Source organism: Lynx canadensis, chromosome X, assembly GCF_007474595.2.
Source record: "Lynx canadensis isolate LIC74 chromosome X, mLynCan4.pri.v2, whole genome shotgun sequence".
NCBI classification, from domain to species: domain Eukaryota; kingdom Metazoa; phylum Chordata; class Mammalia; order Carnivora; family Felidae; genus Lynx; species Lynx canadensis.
Window position 1 is genome coordinate 45537631 of NC_044321.2, and position 19383 is coordinate 45557013.

Sequence of the window (19383 nt, forward strand, 5' to 3'; positions counted from 1 at the left end):
TATAACAAGCCATAGAAATTTTCTTAAAACACATTGTCAGAGACAGGCACACAGAAAAGGATATCATCATGCACAACCAATGATATCCAGTGTGTCTCTTTTTGGGATGTAGCAACCATTAGTGATCACTGCCTGGACCCATGATTTCATTAGGAGCTAGGCTTGAGTGAATTAAATGAAGTGAGAGAGGGACAATTAAACAGATAAATCACAATTATGGACCATAGAATTTAAGCTGGGTAGGTTAGGAAGTGGGGACATGAAAGAGGTATGGAACAGTGAAAAGGTAATAGAGTCAATAGATTCTAGGTGCTAATGGGGTTGAAGGATGTGATGGTTAATTTTATATGTAAATTTGACTTGGCCACAGGGTGCTTCCTGTTCCCATGACCTTATGCTCTGAGGGCCTAGAGGTCTTGTTTCCAAAAGGAGGAATGCTTCCACCAGGAGACACAACAATGACTACACTGAACTGGTGTCACCTGGACACTTTGGGCTCCTCATACCTCTGAATCAACAAGTAAAGAAGGGAGTTACTGTGCTTGCTGGGGTGACTGATCCTGACTACTCAGGGGAAATTGAACTGCTGCTCCATGATAGAGACAAGGAAGAGTATGTCTGCGGAAGCCTGGCTGGCTTAGAAGAGCATGTGACTCTTGATCTCAGGGGTTGTGAGTTTGAGTCCCCACATTGGGTGTCGAGATTACTTAAACTAACTAACTTAAAGAAAAACAAAAAGGAAGAGTACGTATGGAATACAGGGGATTCCTTAAGGTGTCTATTAGCGTTACAGTGCTCTGTGATTACAATGAAAAACTACAACAACCCAATCCAAGTAGGAGTGCTAATGGCCCAGACCCTTCAGGAATGAAGGTTCAGGTTACCCAACCAATAAAGAATCACAACCAGCTGAGGTGCTTGCTGAGAGCAAAGGGAAGGAATACAGAATAGGTAGTGGAAGAAGGTGTTTGTAAATACCAGCTACAAGCATATGACCAGTTACAGAACCAAGGACTGTAATTGTATTTCCTCCTTGTTTTGTGATATAGGCTGAATTTTTTGTGTCCCTCAAAATACATATGTTGAAGTCTGTGAGATAGTAGAAAATATATATTAGTCTCTATCCCTGGTTCCTGATGCAAGCCTCCTGAAACCCTTGTAATTTCCTGTGTGATAGAAGGAGTGTCTTTTGTTCTAATGAAGTGATTCTGGGTGGGCTCCTGGATGGCTCCTGGATGAGGGCTGGTCATTGGCAAAACTAAACCATGATTAGAAACTTGGAATTTTCAGCCCCATCCCTCCATTTTCTTGAGAAGGGAAAAGGGATAAAAATGGAGTTAATGATTGATTGTGCCTACATGATGAATCCTCCATAAAATCCTCAAAGTAGAAGGTCTATAGAGCTTTGGGGTTGATGAACAAGGTGTGGAGGTGTTGAGAGAGTGGTGTGCCCAGAAAGGACATGGAAACTCAGTGTCTCTTCCCACCTACCTTTCCCTATGCATCTCTTCCAGGTGACAACCTGGACTTGTGACTGGCATCTGGATTTGGGGTGGGGCAGTCTTATAGGACTGAGCCCTTAACCTCTGGGATCTGACTCTATCTGTAGGCAGATAGTATTAGAATTGAATTGAATTGTAGGACACCCAACTGATTTCACAGAGAATTACTAGGTGGTTGGAATGTGTATTTCGAATCCACCGTCAGTTTGGGTTTTGAAACCACCAAGATTCTGGACAAGAGAGGTATTGGAGAGTGTCACAGTGAGCCAGGAAAATGTCCTCAAAACCCAAAGGGGAGTGATGAGGGGCTCAGCAGATGGCGAACAAAGATGCACAGAGGGCCATATAACCTGATGTTTGTGTCTCAAAGGAGCTGGGGGACTTCCTGAGGAGGGAAGGAACATGGTTTGGGGTTGTGCATGAAGTTCAAGGAGAACACCTGTGCCTCCTGGATCAATGGTATGAGAGCTATGGGAGAGAATTTACTGCTTGAGAGAGCTGCAGTATTGTCCAGCAAGATTCAGGTTCCCATTGGAGCAAGAAGGTAAATTCAACCTTCAGTGAGGAGGCTGAGGATGTAGGGATTCTGGTGATAATCAAATGTGAGTTCTAGTGTCTCAGATGGGTCAGAAAAGAGGGTTTTGGGATCTCTGTTTCCAGCCATGGTAAAGTAAAAGGGATTAGATTCACTCTTCTCCTTTAAACAACTGAAAAACCAGATAAGATATATGGAACAGTGGTTTCTAGACATTAGACAACAGGATACATGGGACCGTGATTCCTGAGAGAAGGTAAACAGATAGTTGAACCATATGACTCCCTGGAGAGAATTTTCAGGTGCCATGTGGGGTGTGGGAGGGACTCAAGAAGAGCCTGGTGATCTTCTTGAGTTTAGAAGACATAGTAAGAGTTTGTGGAGGTTAACAACAGCTAGAATTCACAGAACTGGGCAGAGTACTATGGAGGAGAAAGCTTCACAGAGAGAGAAAGCTCCTTTGGAGATCTACAGAGGGTTCCCTTCAAGTCTTCAACCAAATACTGATCAGCAAATGTATGTGAAGATGAGGCCAGGAAAAGTCTACTGAAGAGGATCAGAGGAACAGTCCTCAGAGGTAGGAGGCCAAAGAAGGCTGTTCATGGGGAGCTGTGTCATCAGAGGCACTCTGCTACAAAACTACCTGAGGGAAGGTGCCAGGGGAGGTTGCTGGCCACTGGGCACTGCTGCTTGCTGTGCATCACAGGAACTGGAAAATGAAGCTGTGAGTATTTCAAATACCAGAAGCAAATCACTACTAACCCATATGATGGGGGATTTCAGAGAGAATCTGATGGCCATTGGGTGCTGGTGGTCACCATGTACTGCAGGAGCCAGGCACTGGAGAATCTGAGAGTGCTTTAGGACCCTGGTGCTGGAGAAAGCTGTGTATGGTGCGGGAACCTGCTGAGTGGGCACAACAGAGCCCGGAAGAAAAACCGTTTTCCTTCTTGCAATGTCTCTCCAGTGCCCTCTACTGGCAAAGCTTCAGGGCCAGCTGGCAAAAGAAAAATTTTTTTTTCAAAATTTTTTAAATTTATTTAAATTTTAGCTAGTTAACATTCAGTGAAATATTGGCTTTGGGAGTAGAATTTAAATGGGCCAGATCCATTTTCACAGAGCAAGCATAAAGAGTGAATTTGAAGCCAAGAGGAAAAATCAGCAACTGGCACAGTCTACCCCTTTGACTACTCAGCTTATATGTGCACCCCTCTACACATAATTGAATTCTTATACAACAAAACAATGTATAGCTCTCCTTCTCATAAAAGAGGAAGTTGTCACTCCCCAAAATAAGACACATAGTCTCAAGAGTAATTGTATCCATTGTTGCCTGTGTTAATTATTCCTCAAATTTAGTCACAGTCCACTGATATTCTAATATTGAAAGACTAAATTGTAAGATTAACTTCCAACAACTATTTGTATATAAAATAAAAATGGGAAAGAGAGAGAAAAATAAAATAGCCTAAATTGCTAGCATATACATAAACACATAAATATAACAAGCAAAAAGAAAATAGGCAAAGCTACAATAGTACTCATTTCTGTAATTGATCATGAAGCTGTAATTGTCATCTGTGGCTTTCTTCTTCCACTATCAATTCTGTATTTCCCCTGCCTTCCTCCAGCAACTCAGGTACTCTTTTTTTTTTAACCTAATGGAATGACTCAAACTTTCATTTCTAAAGTGTCTGAGTCCTCCATCATCCTGTCTGTTGTGAATTACTTTAGTTCTCCATTAACTTTTACTATTGGGCATGGTAGTACTAAGAGACATCCCAGATAATCCTGAGTTGCAGGCATAGTCTTCCTTGCCTCCATTGTGTAACAGCAACCTGATTTCCCCTTGGTAATGAAAATCAGTCACTACAACCAGTGAATTAACTCTACCTCCCCCTATTTTTATTTGCCTGTAGTTTCATTGGCATAGGAGCCCAAAATAGCTCAGCTTCCAATTCAGTGGAGCTGTTGTTGTGCCCCCTAGTGGAGGCTTCTTCCACTGGCAAAGAATCACCAAAATTTAGAGGACAATGTCTCCAGCTTCATTAGGGTCTTCCCACCCATACCCATTCCAATTTACAGGACCCTCATCCTTCCCCATCAATGCCCTCACTTTCACAGTAGACACCCTGCAAGACTACAAATTCAGTTTGCATTGTAATTCAGCCAATTGCAGGGTGAGAGTCTGCATTTGATTTTCAATAATCTTAGCTCTCCAGCTATAGGAGATAAGGGTCTCCTTCAGGGCACACCTAGATCTTAGGTCATTTATATGGTGCTTAAGCTGAGAATTCAAATCTCTGAGCTCATCCTTTTCTTCCTCTGCTTTGTCCAGCAATATTAGGAGCAACCGGCCAATCTATTTTTGTTAGTTTTCAAAAAAATGTTTCAAAGTCTCATATACACCATCACTCAGCTCTTTCTTATAAGTGGTTGATTAGGATGATCCAATGGATATATTTTCTCTTTAGAAAATATATCCATTTTCATCAGTGCTCTCTTTATACTGGAAATTGAGTCAGTAGCATCTTTAAATTTAATCAGATTAGAAAGCCAACTCCAGAAACTCCAGACCCAATTTAGAAAACTCATCCTTAACACTCTGTTCATCTAACCCCACTCCTGGCACCAAAATCTGTATTAGTCAGTGTTCTTCAGAGAAACAGAACCAACAGGATATATTTATATATAAAGAGATGTATTACAAGGAATTGGCTCATGAGATTATGGAGGGTGAGAAGGCTCAAGATCTGCAGCCAGCAGAGATGGTGTAGTATATAGTACATAGTATGTAGTATATAGAGCTAATGGTATAGTTCCAGTCCCAGTCCAAATGTCTGAGAACCAGGAGAGCCAATGGTGTAGTTCCAGTCCGAGTCTGAAGACAGAAGAAGACTGATGTCCTAGCTGAAAGACAGCCAGTCAGGCAAAGAAAGAGTGAATTCTCTGTTACTCAGCCCTTTTGTTGTTTTCAGGCCTTCAGTGGACTGGATGAGGCCCACTCACATTGGGGAGGCAATCAACTTTACTCAGTATACCAATTCAAATGTTAATCTCATTCAGAAATATTCTCACAGGCGCACCTAGAATAATATTTAGTCAGTTATCTGGGTATCCCATGCCTCAGTCAAGTTGACACATAAAATTAACCACCACAGGGGCTTAGACTTCCAAACTAGCAGAGCTCAAAGTTGCTATGATGGGAAGCAAAAATTCTATGCGTGGGTTATTAAATATGATAGTGAGAGGGGCCATTCCTACTCTTACCCCTTGATTTCAGGACCCATTTATACTGGTCATGGGGGAGATGGCACCATGTAATGGTCTCTGATTCAAAGTGCATACTCTGTCCTATAAAACAGAATCTTATCCTTTCAGGGTGTTGTTTTTTAACTAGCATCATAACTGAATCTTCAAAGCCATTCCACCTTTCAATTAAGCCAGCTGCTTCCAGATGGTATAGTATGTGGTAAGACCAGTTAATTTCATAGACATGAACCCATTGCTACATTTTCTTTGCTGTGAAATGAGTTTCTGGATCAGATACAATGCTGTGCAAAAGAGTCCGCAGATGGTGGTGTTGGCACAAGCATTACGGGTGGGAAAGGGAAAAGCATATCTAGAAAATGTGTCTATTCCTGTGAAGATGAATCTCTGTCTCCTTCCATGATGGAGGAGGTCCAAAATAATCAACCTGCCACCAGGTTGGTTCCCAAAAGGAATAGTGCCATTCCAGGGACTCAGTTTTCATCTCTGTTTGATGGCAGATTAGGTACTCAGCAATAGCATTAACCATACCATCCTCAGTATAGAGAAGCCCATATTGTTGAGCCCAGGCATAGTTCCCACCCTCACCACTTTGTTCATGGGCTTCTATGGACTGAATTGTGTCCCCCAAAATCTATATGTTGAAACCCTAACCCACAGTGTGATGGTATTTAGAGATGAGGCCTTTGGAAGACAATTAGGTGATGAGGGTGGAGTCCTCATGATAGGATTAGTGCCCTTGTAAAAAGAGCCTTTTCTCTTTGTTACATGAGCAAGAAGATGGCTGTTTGCAAGCCATGGAGAGAGATCTTAGCAGGAACTAAATCAGCCTGCACTCAAATTTTGGAACTTCTTAGCCTCCAGAACTGTGAGCAATACATTTCTGTTGTTTAAGTGACCCAGTCTATGGTGTTTTGTTGTTATGACAGCCTAAGGAGACTAGTCAAAGAGGTTGTTGCCTGTTTTCTCCTCTAGGATTTTGATGGTCTCCTGTCTCACATTTAGGTCCTTCATCCATTTTGAATTTATTTTTGTTTATGGTGTAAGAAAGTGGTCCAGTTTCATTCTTGTGCATGTCACTGTCCAGTTTTCCCAACACCATTTGCTGAAGAGACTGTCTTTTTTCCATTGGATAATCTTTCTTGCTTTGTTGAAGATTAGTTGGCCACATACATTTGTGGATCCATTTCTGGGTTCTCTATTCTGTTACATTAATCCATGTGTCTATTTTTATGCCAGTACCATACTGTCTTGATGATTACAGCTTTGTAATACAGCTTGAAGTCCAGGATTGGGATGCCTCCAGCTTTGGTTTTCTTTTTCAACATGACTTTGGCTATTTGGGGTCTTTTCTGGTTCCATACCAATTTTTGAATTGTTTGTTGTAGCTCTGTGAAGAATGCTGGTGTTATATTGATAGGGGTTGCATTGATGTGTAGATTGTTTTGGGCAGTATTGACATTTTAACAATATTTGTTCTTCTAATCCATGAACATGGAATGTTTTTCTATTTTTTGTGCATCTCCTTCAATTTTTTTTAATTTTTAAAAAATCTTTTATTTATTTTTGAGAGATAGAGAGAGACTGAGTGAGAGCAGGGGAGGAACAGAGACAGAGGGAGATACAGAATCCAAAGCAGGCTCCAGGCTCCGAGCTGTCAGCACAGAGCCCGACACGGGTCTCAAACCCACAAACCGTGAGCTCATGACCTGAGCCGAAGTTGGATGCTTAACCGACTGAGCCACCCAGGCGCCCCTCCTTCAATTTCTTTCATAAGTTTTCTATAGTTTTCAGTGTACAGATCTTTTACCTCTTTGGTTAGGTTTATTCATACATATCTTATAGTTTTTGGTGCAGTTGTAAACAGGATCAATTCCTTGATTTCTCTTTCTGCTGCTTCATTATTGGTGTATAGAAGTGCAACCAATTTCTGTACGTTGATTTCATATCCTATGACTTTGTTGAATTTGTATGTCAGTTCTGGCAGGTTTTTGGTGGAGTCTTTCAGGTTTTCCACATAGAGTATCATATCATCTGCAAAGAGTGAAAGTTTGACTTTTTCCTTGCCAGCTTGTCATACGGCATTCTTATTTGTCACAGACACTTCGAGTGCCAATGGATCTGCTGGATCATAAGGTTTCAACTGAAGAGGAGCTTGTACTGAAGCTGCAGAGCTTTAGCTTGCTCTGGTCCCATTCGAAACTGGAAACTGTGTGGGCAACTCTGTAGAGGGGTTCAAAGTAGCATACTGAAATGTTGCTTCCAAAATCTAAAGAAGCCTACCAAGGCATCTAAGTCCATTTGGGCTTCTATAACAAAATATCACAGGCTGGGTGACTTATAAACCACAAACATTTCTGTCTCCCAATTCTGAAGGCTGGAAGTCCAAGATAATGGCACTAGCAGATTTGATGTGTGGTAAGGGCCTGCTTCCTTGCTGATAGCTCACTTCTCACTCACATGTAGCTCACCTCACATGTAGAAGGTGAGAGGTGAGAAAATGAGAGGCAAGAAGGTGAGAGGGAACTCTGTGGGGTCTCTTTCATAAGAGCACTAATCCCATTTATGAGGGCCCCACCTTCATGACCTAAGCACATTCAAAGCACCTCCTAATACCTTCACATTGGGCATTAGGATTTCAACATGTGAATTTCGGGGGACATAAACATTCAGACAAAGCACAAGGGTTATACCTCTTTATTTATGGTAGGAGGTATGAAGTGTAGCAACTTGTCTTTCACCTCAGAGGGAACTTTTCAACATACTCCAGACCATTTAACTCCTAGAAACTTCACCAAGGTAGTAGGTCCATGAGTCTTTGTGGGGTTTATACCCAACTATATTTGTCAGTGTTCTCCAATGAAAGAGAATGAATAGGATGTGTATATATTGGAGAGAGATTTATTTTAAGGAACTGACTCACATTATTATGGAGGCTAGCAAGTCTACAATCTGCAGGGTGAGCTGGCAGGCTGGAGACTCAGGGAAGAGCCAGTGTTGAAGTTCAAGTTTGAAGGCCACTGCTGGCAGAATTACTTCTTGCTCAGGGGAAGTCAGTCTTTGGTCTAATCAGTCCTTCAACTGATTATATGAGGCCCACCCACGTTAAGAGGATGATCTGCTTTACTCAAAGTCCACCAATCTAAATGTTAATCTTATCCAAAAAACACCTTCACAGAACATCTTAGAACAATATTTGACCAAATATGTGGGCACAAGCCCAGCCAAGTCAATGTTATAAAATTAACTATCACACCAACCTTTTCATTCTTATTAAGGCATCTAAGGTACTTGATACTTCCTTTTCACCAGATCCAATCAGCATTTCATCAATGTAGCAGCCCAGTGTGATGTTTTGTTGAGTGTCAAGATGATTAAGATTTCTGCAGACTATATTATAGCAGACACCAGGAGACTTTATGTATCCCTGAGACAAACTGCTGTTCTTTTCTTTCTTTCTTTCTTTCTTTCTTTCTTTCTTTCAGTAGCTCCATGCCCAACCTGGGGCTTAAACTCACAACCCTGAGATCAAGAGTCACATGCTTGGGGTGCCTGGGTGGCTCAGTTGGTTAACCATCCAACTTCAGCTCAGGTCATGAGTTCATGGTTCATGAGCTCAAGCCCCACATTGGGCTCTCTGCTGTCAGCGCAGAGTCCGCATTGGATCCTCTGTGTCCCCCTCTCTCTGGCTCTCAAAAATAAATAAACATTTTTAAAAAAGAGTTGTATGCTCTACCAGCTGAGCCAGCCAGATGCCCCCAGGTTATACTGTTGTTCTCAGCAGTTAAAGCAAATGGTTTCTGGTAGTCCTTGAAATTTAGTATGGAGAAAAAGTCATTAGCCAAGCCAATACCTGCATACCAAGTTCCAGGAGTTATATTGAACAATTCCAGTAAATACACTGTATTTGGAATAGCAGCTACAATTGGAGTCACCACGTGGTTAATTTTTTTAAGTTTATTTATTTGTTTTGAAAGTGCACACGCACATGCAAGCAAGGGAGGGGCAGAGAGAGAGGGAGAGAGAGAATCCCAAGCAGGCTTCAGTTGTTAGCACAGAGCCCGATGTGAGGCCCAATCTCATGAACCACGAGATCACGACCTGAGCTGAAATCAAGAGTCAGACCCTGAACCCACTGAGTCACCCTGGCATCCCACCACCCGATTAAATTTATGATAGTCTGCAGTCATCCAAGATTCAGCTGACTTCTACACAGGCCAAACTGGTGAGTTAAATGGAGACAGGATAAGTATCACCACATCTACTTTTTAAAGTCTTTTATGGTGATACTAATCTCTGCATTCTCCTGGGGATGCGTTATGATTGGTTTACTAACGTTAAAGGGAGAGGAAGTTCACTTTCACTTAGTCCCTTCTTACCATAATGGCCCTCATTATTTTTTAAAAAAAATTTTTTTTTCAACGTTTATTTATTTTTGGGACAGAGAGAGACAGAGCATGAACGGGGGAGGGGCAGAGAGAGAGGGAGACACAGAATCGGAAACAGGCTCCAGGCTCTGAGCCATCAGCCCAGAGCCCGACGCGGGGCTCGAACTCACGGACCGCGAGATCGTGACCTGGCTGAAGTCGGACGCTTAACCGACTGCGCCACCCAGGCGCCCCAAATGGCCCTCATTATTAACAGCAAACTGATGTGGGGATTATGCCAGTTTCTAAGTATGTTTATTCTAATAATAAATTTAGGAACCAGGGAAATAACCACAAGGTGGGTTACTAGACCAACTGGGCTCAAGGGGAATTGAGGTAAAATTCTATCACCTGACCATCACTTTGTAAAGTAAAAGTGAAGCCCCCACTTTCTTGGGCCACAGTGGCATTTTGGGTCCCTAGGAATTAGTGTCAATTCAGAGCCAGTGCCTAGGAATCCTCATTTAGTCTGGGTATTTCATTTTCCTCAATGCACATTCACTCTATTAACTGGCCACAGGTCCCTTGGGGGAAGGCTTGGAGGAAGATTTGTGGTATGTTCTTACAGCAATGGTGCATGTTCCTTCCTCAAGGGAACCTGCCCTTCCCTTCAGTCAAAGGGCTCTGGGTCTGTGAATTGACTTCAGACTGAAAACAGCAAGAGGCTGACTCTCCACTGTGGTGACTTGAGTCAGATTTCTGGCTACTAGATCTAGAACTTATATAAATTAGCAATATTCTAGTAGGCCATTCATCTGTTTCATTCCTAGGGACATCATGATCAGTTTGCCTATACATTCATGCTGCCTTTTATGGTAGATGTTCCTACCTTGTCTTTGGCAGTTAAGTGTTGCCAATTGGCCTCTACTTTTCTGGGAAGCCATCATCCCCGTTGAAACCAGAGAGCTTGTCTTAGTGTATTCAGGCAGTTCGAACAGAATATAATAGATTGAGTAGGTTAGAAACATTTACTTCTCACAGCTCTGGAGGCTGGGAAGTCCAAATAAGGCACTTGCAGATTCAGTGTCTGTTGAGACATGCTTCCTGGTTCATAGATGGCTGTCTTCTTACTGTGTCCTCACATGGTAGAAGGGATCTCTCTGGAGTTTTTTTTAAGGGCATTAATTCCATTCTTGAGGGCTCCACTCTCATGACCTAATCACCCCCCAAAGGCTCCACCTCCTAATACCATCACACTGGGGGTTAGGTTTCAACATATGAATTGGGGAGGTACATTAAGGGTATAGCATTCTCCCCCTGGCCCCCCCCAAATTCATGTCCATTTAACATGCAAAATACAGTCATTCCAACCCAATAATCCCAAAAGTCTTGACTCATCTCAGCATCAACTCTAAAATCTAAAACCCTCATCAAAATATTATCTAAATCAGATATGAACGAGATTCAAGGTATGATTCATCCTGAGGCAAATTGCTCTCCAACTGTGAACCCAGCAAGTCATGTGCTTCCAAAATTTAGTTTTGGCACAAGCACAGGGTAGACATTGCCATTCCAAAAGGGAGAAATGGGAGAAAAGGAAGGAGTGACATGGTCTGGACAAGTCCAAAATTCAAGGGGCAAATTCTGTTAGACCTTAAGGCTCAAAGATATTCCTCTTTAGGGGTGCCTGAGTGGCTCAGTTGGTTAAGTGTCTGACTTCAGCTCAGGTCATGATCTCAAGGTTTGTGGGTTTGAGCCCCATGTCAGGCTCTGGGCTGACAACTCAGAGACTGGAGCCTGCTTCAGATTCTGTGTATCCACATCTCTTTCTCTGCCTCTCCCACCCTTGTGCTTTCCCTCTCTCTCAAAAATAAATATTTTTATTTTTTTTCTTTTCTTTTTTTTCCAATATATGAAATTTATTGTTAAACTGGTTTCCATACAACACCCAGTGCTCATCCCAAAAGATGTCCTCCTTAATACCCATCACCCACCCTCCCCTCCCTCCCACCCCCCATCAACCCTCAGTTTGTTCTCAGTTTTTAACAGTCTCTTATGCTTTGGCTCTCTCCCACTCTAACCTCTTTTTTTTTTCCTTCCCCTCCCCCATGGGTTTCTGTTAAGTTTCTCAGGATCCACATAAGAGTGAAACCATATGGTATCTGTCTTTCTCTGTATGGCTTATTTCACTTAGCATCACACTCTCCAGTTCCATCCACGTTGCTACAAAAGGCCATATTTCATTCTTTCTCATTGCCACGTAGTATTCCATTGTGTATATAAACCACAATTTCTTTATCCATTCATCAGTTGATGGACATTTAGGCTCTTTCCATAATTTGGCTATTGTTGAGAGTGCTGCTATAAACATTGGGGTACAAGTGCCCCTATGCATCAGCACTCCTGTATCCCTTGGATAAATTCCTAGCAGTGCTATTGCTGGGTCATAGGGTAGGTCTATTTGTAATTTTCTGAGGAACCTCCACACTGCTTTCCAGAGCGGCTGCACCAATTTGCATTCCCACCAACAGTGCAAGAGGGTTCCCGTTTCTCCACATCCTCTCCAGCATCTATAGTCTCCTGATTTGTTCATTTTGGCCACTCTGACTGGCGTGAGGTGATATCTGAGTGTGGTTTTGATTTGTATTTCCCTGATAAGGAGCGACGTTGAACATCTTTTCATGTGCCTGTTGGCCATCCGGATGTCTTCTTTAGAGAAGTGTCTTTTCATGTTTTCTGCCCATTTCTTCACTGGGTTATTTGTTTTTTGGGTGTGGAGTTTGGTGAGCTCTTTATAGGTTTTGGATACTAGCCCTTTGTCTGATATGTCATTTGCAAATATCTTTTCCCATTCCGTTGGTTGCCTTTTAGTTTTGTTGGTTGTTTCCTTTGCTGTGCAGAAGCTTTTTATCTTCATAAGGTCCCAGTAATTCACTTTTGCTTTTAATTCCCTTGCCTTTGGGGATGTGTCGAGTAAGAGATTGCTACGGCTGAGGTCAGAGAGGTCTTTTCCTGTTTTCTCCTCTCTAGGGTTTTGATGGTTTCCTGTCTCACATTCAGGTCCTTTATCCATTTTGAGTTCGTTTTTGTGAATGGTGTCAGAAAGTGGTCTAGTTTCAACCTTCTGCATGTTGCTGTCCAGTTCTCCCAGCACCATTTGTTAAAGAGACTGTCTTTTTTCCATTGGATGTTCTTTCCTGCTTTGTCAAAGATGAGTTGGCCATACGTTTGTGGGTCTAGTCCTGGGGTTTCTATTCTATTCCATTGGTCTATGTGTCTGTTTTTGTGCCAATACCATGCTGTCTTGATGATGACAGCTTTGTAGTAGAGGCTAAAGTCTGGGATTGTGATGCCTCCTGCTTTGGTCTTCTTCAAAATTACTTTGGCTATTTGGGGCCTTTTGTGGTTCCATATGAATTTTAGGATTGCTTGTTCTAGTTTCGAGAAGAATGCTGGTGCAATTTTGATTGGGATTGCATTGAATGTGTAGATAGCTTTGGGTAGTATTGACATTTTGACAATATTTATTCTTCCAATCCATGAGCAGGGAATGTCTTTCCATTTCTTTATATCTTCTTCAACTACCTTCCTAAGCTTTCTATAGTTTTCAGCATACAGATCTGTTACATCTTTGGTTAAGTTTATTCTTAGGTATTTTATGCTTCTTGGTGCAAAAAATAAACATTTTTAAAAAGTAAATTTCCCTGGACTCTCAACAAAAGTTTTTTAAAAAAAGAATATTCCTCTTTGGCTGGATGCTCTGCTCTCCAGGCCCATTGGGGTGGAGGTCCTACCTTCCAGACACACTGGAGAGAGGCACATGGTGGCAGGTTTACTCCACAGCTTTGCTGGGCATGAGTTGGGCCCCTAAGGCTTTGGGCATCTGGCCCCCAGGCAGTTCTCTGCTAGGGCCCCATGGTTCACCTGGCTGGGGTCCTCAGGTTGCAGCTCTGCCTGGAGGCCTGGTCCTTTGAAATCTAGGTGGAGGCACCATGTCCCCATGGTGCAGCCCGTGCCATCTTGGGATGCCAGAGCTGCACCTGAGGTAGCTGGCGAGCTTGGTATTGAGTGCAGGAAAAGAACCCACCACCATGTGAGGCAGTGTTGGGCAATATGCCAACACCTCCTCCTTTGAAACCGTTCTGTCCACAGAGCCCTTGTACTCTGGGCCTATGACTGGACAGGCAGCCCTGATGATCTCTGGATTGCAATCAGGGGCATTCTTCCCTGAAGTCATACCTGGCATGCAAGGAAGACAACCACAGAGCTTCCAAGGATGCAGGTGTTCCTCTCACTAATGGATTTTTTTTTTCTTTAGAGAGAGAGAGCACGAGCAGGGGAGGGGCAGAGAGAGAGGGAGGGAGTGAGGTAGGGGAGAGAGAGAGAGAGAGAGAGAGAGAGAGAATGAATGAATCTCAAGCAGGCTCTATGCCCAGTGCAGAGCCCAAGGCAGGGCTCAATTTCATGACCCCAAGATCATGATCTGAGCTGAAATCAAGAACCTGACATTTGAGAGTACGGAAGATGGCGGCGTAGGAGGACGCTGGGCTCACCGCGCGTCCTGCTGATCACTTAGATTCCACCTACACCTGCCTAAAAAACCCAGAAAACCGCCAGACGATTAGCAGAACGGAGTCTCCGGAGCCAAGCGCAGACCAGAGGCCCACGGAAGAGGGTAGGAAGGGCGGCGAGGCGGTGCGCGCTCCACGGACTGGCGGGAGGGAGCCGGGGCGGAGGGGCGGCTCGCCGGCCAAGCAGAGCCCCCGAGTCTGGCTTGTAAAAGTGGAGGGGGCCTGACTGACGGAGTGTGTTCTGACAGCAAGCGCGACTTAGCATCTGGGAGGTCATAAGTTAACAGCTCTGCTCAGAAAGCGGGAAGGCTGGAGGACAAAGGGAGGGAGAGCTGCTGAGCCCCCGGACGACAGAGCTCAGTTTGGCGGGGAACAAAGGCGCTCGCCAGCGCCATCTCCCCCGCCCATCCCCCAACCAAAATCCCAAAGGGAACCAGTTCCTGCCAGGGAACTTGCTCGCTCCACGCAAACACCCAACTCTGTGCTTCTGCGGAGCCAAACCTCCGGCAGCGGATCTGACTCCCTCCGGCTGCCACAGGGCCCCTCCTGAAGTGGATCACCTAAGGAGAAGCTAGCTAAGCCTGCCCCTCCTGCCCCCGTGCACCTTGCCTACCCACCCCAGCTAATACGCCAGATGCCCAGCACCACAAGCCTGGCAGTGTGCAAGTAGCCCAGACGGGCCACGCCACCCCACAGTGAATCCCGCCCCTAGGAGAGGGGAAGAGAAGGCACACACCAGTCTGGCTGTGGCCCCAGCGGTGGGCTGGGGGCAGACATCAGGACTGACTGCGGCCCCGCCCACCAACTCCAGTTATACACCACAGCACAGGGGAAGTGCCCTGCAGGTCCGCACCACTCCAGGGACTATCCAAAATGACCAAGCGGAAGAATTCCCCTCAGAAGAATCTCCAGGAAATAACAACAGCTAATGAACTGATCAAAAAGGATTTAAAGGATATAACAGAAAGTGAATTTAGAATAATAGTCATAAAATTAATCGCTGGGCTTGAAAACAGTATAGAGGACAGCAGAGAATCTCTTGCTACAGAGATCAAGGGACTAAGGAACAGTCACGAGAGGCTGAAAAGCGCTTTAAACGAAATGCAAAACAAAATGGAAATGACGACAGCTCGGATTGAAGAGGCAGAGGAGAGAATAGGTGAACTAGAAGATAAAGTTATGGAAAAAGAGGAAGCTGAGAGAAAGAGAGAGAAAAAAATCCAGGAGTATGAGGGGAAAATTAGAGAACTAAGTGATACACTAAAAAGAAATAATATACGCATAATTGGTATCCCAGAGGAGGAAGAGAGAGGGAAAGGTGCTGAAGGGGTACTTGAAGAAATTATAGCTGAGAACTTCCCTGAACTGGGGAAGGAAAAAGGCATTGAAATCCAAGAGGCACAGAGAACTCCCTTCAGACGTAACTTGACTCCATCTTCTGCATGACATATCATGGTGAAACTGGCAAAATACAAGGATAAAGAGAAAATTCTGAAAGCAGCAAGGGATAAATGTGCCCTCACATATAAAGGGAGACCTATAAGACTCTTGACTGATCTCTCTTTTGAAACTTGGCAGGCCAGAAAGGATTGGCACGATATTTTCAGTGTGCTAAACAGGAAAAATATGCAGCCGAGAATCCTTTATCCAGCAAGTCTGTCATTTAGAATAGAAGGAGAGATAAAGGTCTTCCCAAACAAACACAAACTGGAGGAATTTGTCACCACTAAACCAGCCCTACAAGAGATCCTAAGGGGGATCCTGTGAGACAAAGTACAAGAGACATCACTACAAGCATAAAACATACAGACATCACAATGACTCTAAACCCATATCTTTCTATAATAACATTGAATGTAAATGGATTAAATGCGCCAACCAAAAGACATAGGGTATCAGAATGGATAAAAAAACAAGACCCATCTATTTGGTGTCTACAAGAGACTCATTTTAGACCTGAGGACACCTTTAGATTGAGAGTGAGGGGATGGAGAACTATTTATCATGCTACTGGAAGCCAAAAGAAAGCTGGAGTAGCCATACTTATATCAGACAAACTAGACCTTAAATTAAAGGCTGTAACAAGAGATGAAGAAGGGCATTATATAATAATTACAGGGTCTATCCATCAGGAAGAGCTAACAATTATAAATGTCTATGCGCCGAATACCGGAGCCCCCAAATATATAAAACAATTACAAACATAAGCAACCTTATTGATAAGAATGTGGTAATTGCAGGGGACTTTAACACCCCACTTACAGAAATGGAAAGATCATCTAGACACACGGTCAATAAAGAAACAAGGGCCCTGAATGAGACATTGGATCAGATGGACTTGACAGATCTATTTAGAACTCTGCATCCCAAAGCAACAGAATATACTTTCTTCTCGAGTGCACATGGAACATTCTCCAAGATAGATCATATACTGGGTCACAAAACAGCCCTTCATAAGTTTACAAGAAGTGAAATTATACCATGCATACTTTCAGACCACAATGCTATGAAGCTTGAAATCAACCACAGGAAAAAGTCTGGAAAACCTCCAAAAGCATGGAGGTTAAAGAACACCCTACTAACGAATGAGTGGGTCAACCAGGCAATTAGAGAAGAAATTAAAAAATATATGGAAATAAACGAAAATGAAAATACAACAATCCAAACGCTTTGGGACGCAGCGAAGGCAGTCCTGAGAGGAAAATACATTGCAATCCAGGCCTATCTCAAGAAACAAGAAAAATCCCAAATACAAAATCTAACAGCACACCTAAAGGAAATAGAAGCAGAACAGCAAAGGCAGCCTAAACCCAGCAGCAGAAGAGAAATAATAAAGATCAGAGCAGAAATAAACAATAGAGAATCTAAAAAAACTGTAGAGCAGATCAACGAAACCAAGAGTTGGTTTTTTGAAAAAATAAACAAAATTGACAAACCTCTAGCCAGGCTTCTCAAAAAGAAAAGGGAGATGACCCAAATAGATAAAATCATGAATGAAAATGGAATTATTACAACCAATCCCTCAGAGATACAAACAATTATCAGGGAATACTATGAAAAACTATATGCCAACAAATTGGATAACCTGGAAGAAATGGACAAATTCCTGAACACCCACACTCTTCCAAAACTCAATCAGGAGGAAAGAGAAAGCTTGAACAGACCCATAACCAGTGAAGAAATTGAATCGGTTATCAAAAATCTCCCAACAAATAAGAGTCCAGGACCAGATGGCTTCCCAGGGGAGTTCTACCAGACGTTTAAAGCAGAGATAATACCTATCCTTCTCAAGCTATTCCAAGAAATAGAAAGGGAAGGAAAACTTCCAGACTCATTCTATGAAGCCAGTATTACTTTGATTCCTAAACCAGAGACCCAGTAAAAAAAGAGAACTACAGGCCAATATCCCTGATGAATATGGATGCAAAAATTCTCAATAAGATACTAGCAAATAGAATTCAATGGCATATAAAAAGAATTATTCACCATGATCAAGTGGGATTCATTCCTGGGATGCAGGGCTGGTTCAACATTCGCAAATCAATCAACGTGATACATCACATTAATAAAAAAAAAAGAGAAGAACCGTATGATCCTGTCAATCGATGCAGAAAAGGCCTTTGACAAAATCCAGCACCCTTTCTTAATAAAAACCCTTGAGAAAGTCGGGATAGAAGGAACATACTTACACATCATAAAAGCCATTTATGAAAAGCCCACAGCTAACATCATCCTCAATGGGGAAAAACTGAGAGCTTTTTCCCTGAGATCAGGAACACGACAGGGATGCCCACTCTCACTGCTGTTGTTTAACATAGTGCTGGAAGTTCTAACATCAGCAATCAGACAACAAAAGGAAATCAAAGGCATCAAAATTGGCAAAGATGAAGTCAAGCTTTCACTTTTTGCAGATGACATGATATTATACATGGAAAATCCGATAGACTCCACCAGAAGTCTGCTAGAACTGATACATGAATTCAGCAAAGTTGCAGGATACAAAATCAATGTACAGAAATCAGTTGCATTCTTATACACTAACAATGAAGCAACAGAAAGACAAATAAAGAAACTGATCCCATTCACCATTGCACCAAGAAGCATAAAATACCTAGAAATAAATCTAACCAAAGATGTAAAAGATCTGTATGCTGAAAACTATAGAAAGCTTATGAAGGTAATTGAAGAAGATATAAAGAAATGGAAAGACATTCCCTGCTCATGGATTGGAAGAATAAATGTTGTCAAAATGTCAATACTACCCAAAGCTATCTACACATTCAATGCAATCCCAATCAAAATTGCACCAGCATTCTTCTCGAAACTAGAACAAGCAATCCTAAAATTCATATGGAACCACAAAAGGCCCCGAATAGCCAAAGTAATTTTGAAGAAGAAGACCAAAGCAGGAGGCATCACAATCCCAGACTTTAGCCTCTACTACAAAGCTGTCATCATCAAGACAGCATGGTATTGGCACAAAAACAGACACATAGACCAATGGAATAGAATAGAAACCCCAGGACTAGACCCACAAACGTATGGCCAACTCATCTTTGACAAAGCAGGAAAGAACATCCAATGGAAAAAAGACAGCCTCTTTAACAAATGGTGCTGGGAGAACTGGACAGCAACATGCAGAAGGTTGAAACTAGACCACTTTCTGACACCATTCACAAAAATAAACTCAAAATGGATAAAGGACCTGAATGTGAGACAGGAAACCATCAAAACCTTAGGGGAGAAAGCAGGAAAAGACCTCTCTGACCTCAGCCGTAGCAATCTCTTACTCGACACATCCCCAAAGGCAAGGGAATTAAAAGCAAAAGTGAATTACTGGGACCTTATGAAGATAAAAAGCTTCTGCACAGCAAAGGAAACAACCAACAAAACTAAAAGGCAACCAACGGAATGGGAAAAGATATTTGCAAATGACATATCAGACAAAGGGCTAGTATCCAAAACCTATAAAGAGCTCACCAAACTCCACACCCAAAAAACAAATAACCCAGTGAAGAAATGGGCAGAAAACATGAAAAGACACTTCTCTAAAGAAGACATCCGGATGGCCAACAGGCACATGAAAAGATGTTCAACGTCGCTCCTTATCAGGGAAATACAAATCAAAACCACACTCA